The sequence below is a fragment of the Propithecus coquereli genome, unplaced genomic scaffold, assembly GCF_000956105.1.
Source record: "Propithecus coquereli isolate 6110/MARCELLA unplaced genomic scaffold, Pcoq_1.0 Scaffold51, whole genome shotgun sequence".
NCBI lineage: Eukaryota > Metazoa > Chordata > Mammalia > Primates > Indriidae > Propithecus > Propithecus coquereli.
This window is the reverse complement of record NW_012150952.1, coordinates 1,300,662-1,304,782: the sequence shown is the minus strand read 5'-3', so window position 1 is coordinate 1,304,782 and position 4,121 is coordinate 1,300,662. Positions and strand designations below refer to the sequence as shown.

Below are 4,121 nucleotides of genomic sequence, written 5' to 3'. Positions count from 1 at the left end.
AGACAATGTCTCAAAAAAATAAAATAAAATAAAATAAAATTGAGAAAATCAATTATATAAAAACACATACACACATACCTCTCTATGGGAAAAAAACACAACTAAACCAAACCAAACATCGTAAGCAAAGTCAAAAGGTAACTGGTAAACTGGAAAAAAATATTTTCAGATCATATTTTAAAAGGCTAATCTAATATATAAAGAACTCTTATAAATCAAGAAGAACAAGTCCAACATGAACATGGACACAAAAAATTCCATGAAGTAATAAAATAACCTTAAAATATAAAAATATGTCAACCTCACTCATAAGAAAAAATGAATTAAAAACGACATTGAAATGTCATTTCACACGTGGCAAACATCCAAAACTTTGACAACACGCTGTGTAGTGGCAAGAATGTGGATACATTGTTGGTGGGTATAATAACAAAGTTACAACCTTTGTGGACTGTATGCAGTCATATCAAATGCACATGGAAATTGTTTTACCTCTTCCTTTGCTTTTCATATGTATCTATTATCTGTCTATTCATGTGCTGATACTACATTATTTTAATTATTGAAACTTTATAAGATCTTTTAGTATCTGCTAGGGCTAATATCCTTTCCTTGCTCTTCTTTTTCGTGATTTTCTTGTCTATCCTTAATTATCTATTTTTCCTTATGACCTTTTGAATCAGCTTGTTTAGTTCCAGAAAAATTCTATTGGAATTTTTATTGGTATCATAAAATGTGTATTTTAACTTAGTAAGGATTGGTGTGTGTGTGTATATACATATATATATATATATAGAAAGAGAGAGAGAGACAGAGACAGAGACAGAGACAGAGACAGAGAGTTGATTTTTGTCTTTCTTTTTCTACAAGTCTACTTTTGTGTCCAGGAGAAAAGTTTGTAGGTTTCCCTCAAATAGGCTTTGCATGTATCTTGTTAATTTACTCTTTGGCATTCTAACTTTTTCTTCCTTTTGAAAATGATTTCTTCTCTTCTATTATATTATCTAACTGGCTTCATGGGTATGAAAACACAAGATTTCTGTATTTTTATAGTTATTTCTGTACCCTCACTGAAGTCTCTTGCTGTTTTATAGTACTTTATTGATTTATTGCTTGGGTTTTCCAGGTAAACAGTCATATAAAATGCAAATAGAGATTTTATTTTTTACTATTCCTTATCAATTCATGTGCCATCGAATGTATTCCTCTGGCTAACATACTTTCAATGTGATATAAACTAGTGATGACCTTGGAAAGCCTATCTGGTCTCTAAGTTTAGTGGGGTTGCTTCTAGTGCTTTCCCTTTGGTGTTGTGATTATAATATATAAAAATTGTATTGTAAAAGTACTTACCAATTCTTAATTTTTGAGGCTTTAAAAAAAATAAGAATGGTTATTGAATTTGATTAAGTGCCTTTCAGTATCTTTGGTGGTGATTACTTGCCAGGTCTTCTTTAAATTGATTCATGGCTTGAGGTTTCTACACCAAGCAAACGATGTGAATGAAAGTTACAAATCTGTGCCAGGGCCAGTTTACTTTCTGGCACAAACTTATAATGAAGGTTTAGCATTTGGAGGGTCCCAGATGAATGTGGAGTGGATCTTCTCTTCGATCTTAGGTGGGCCCCATACTTTGATGTCACTCGCCTCTGTGGGGGCCATAAAACCAGACTCAAATCTTTGCAGGTCAGAAGTCTTTCCTGTCTTCCTCTCACCAGTTGTGTTCCAGCTTTATCTTCAGCTCCTGCATAGCAATTCCTTGCTATCTTGTTAGCTTTTTTGTGCTTTTAGGATATTTAGAAAATATATTATCCATCATTTTTAGTTAGTTTTGGCACAGGGTTTTCTGAATTAACTAGCCTAACGTTATTGGAAATGAAAGTGGTTCCCCCCCACCCCCACCCATTCTCCACATTGGCCAGACTTATTATATTTAAATATAAAGCTGCTTATGTTATTTATTTGCTTAAAATAAATCTTTGGTTCCTTAATTATCTTTGGGAAAAAAGATCTGTACATTCTGTTACAGCTGTTCAGAGTCTGTCACACACCTACTTCTCTAAAGCCATTTTAAACCTCAGTTCTGTCCCCTTGTGCTATGCACACCAACCATTCCAGGTTTTTCTTTTAGGTCTGTGTCATCTCTGGGCCTTCATTTAACGCTGTTCCTTTGTTTGGAACATTTAAGCTTCACCTCCTCTGAACGTGGCTGATTTGTAGCCACCCTGATCTCACGTGGCTCCTAGGCAGGGTTAGTTCGCCCTGCTCTCCCCTAGCACCCTGTACTTCTCTGTCATTGCATTTATCCAACTTCATTGTAGTTACAAACGTGTCTTCCCCTTGGATTGAATGTTTATTGTTCTGTGTCTGGGACATAGTAGACATTCAATAAATATTTCTTGAATACATGAATGAATGGATGTCCATAGCACAGTTATCTGAAGAATTGTCTTAATCCGGCCATTTCTCACCTTCTCCACTATTGTTACCTTAGTCCAAATCACCATCATCCCTCTCTTGGATTCCTGCTATTGGCTTCCAGTTGGTCTCAGGCTTGCACCCTTGCTTCTTGACAGCCTGTTCTCCACATAGCTGGCAGAGTCATTATGCCACTCTGCAGATTCTTAACCGTGCTGTTGCTTCTCTTTGTACTCAGAACAAAATCTGTGCTTCTTACCATGGCCTTTTAGGCCCTACAAGATATGCCCTTGGCTGTCCTTTTGTTTTCATCTCCTATCACTTTTCCCTTACTATGCTCTACTACTATGACCTTGTTGTTCCTCCAGTCCACCAGGTGAAGTTTCCTTCCAGGACCTTTGTTCTGGCTCTCGTCCCATCTGGGAGATTGTTCCCCATTTGGGGAATGGGTTTGCTTCCTCATTTCATTTGGGCTGTGGTCTTCCTTTTGTCATCCTTTCTCCCTGCTTTATTTTTCTTGTAGCGTTTATCTCTTTCTGCCTTGGCATTGTGTGACATTTGTGCATTTGTTTATTTATTTTTTGTCTCTCATTATAATGTAATCTTCACGAGGGCAAGGACTTTGTTTTTGTTCACTGTTGCGGCCTTTCAATCTGCTTAACACCCAGTGGAGGTATTCTTTCAGTTGCCTTGAGCTGGAATCATCTGGTTCTACTCCTATTCTCTCTTGACTATGCAGCCAGTGAAAATTCTTCTCATCCTTTAATTTCCCATTGAGGAAAGTCTCTTCAATGTGTCTGTCCCAATTTCCAAATGCAACAGAATCTCTGTCTTACCTGATCCTTCATATATCATTGAAAATAGATAATTAAAATTCTTTAGCATATATTAAAAAAATATATATAATATATATTAAAAATGAAAATTTTCATCCAAATTTTGATGATTTTAATTTGTGTTTATAAACTCTGTAAATAACAGTGTAAATACTAGTTAGCTACCTTGCTTTTGGTCAAAGGTGTTTGCAAACTATGAAAAAAAGAATGTGAATCTTTCAGAAGCATCTACTGTAAAGTTTCGGAGAGAACAGAATTAAATTTCAATGTGTTTAAATATATGTTGTATTGGAATGGATTCATCTTAAATCACTAAATCATTTAAAAAAATTTTTGAGTGAACTATTATCTAAATTGACCTTAAATTTCATTTATGATTAGATGCATCTTCAAAGTAAGTTCATATTTTAAAGTTATGTATGTGCTTGTTTGTGTGGAGTAATACATAAATACTCTCCAAATCACTCCAGCATTGAGTTTTTGTTTAGGATGTTACTGATTCGGTTCCATGGCTCACAGACAATAAAAAATATATTTGTTTCAATAATTGTTTCATTTGCTGCCTCAATAAATTTGTTTTTGTTTCTCTTTCCTATTTACGTACCTGTGCTGTCTTCCTAATAGTTTTCAGTACCCTCTCACATAGATTGTTGTTGGATCCTCAATATACTCACTAAGTTAGTCAGGGAAGTTATTATGAAATCCATTTTATAGTACAGGAAACAAAGTCCAAGAAGATACATAATTCTCTTGAGTTTACATGCTTTCTGAAGGAGGGAGCCATGACTCTAAGTTTATTGTTTTATTCTTCCCCTTGCTATAGTTTTTTTCTGATTTCTTATTCCAGTATATTATAATTTTATTTTG

At 34.8% G+C, this 4,121-nt stretch overlaps 1 protein-coding gene across 2 annotated transcripts in view; it reads left to right on the top strand.

Annotated features, from left to right (window-relative positions):
- The window catches only part of DSC2 (desmocollin 2), a 32,003-nt gene that overhangs the window by 4,608 nt on the left and 23,274 nt on the right, over positions 1 to 4,121 (top strand). The window lies entirely within an intron of this gene.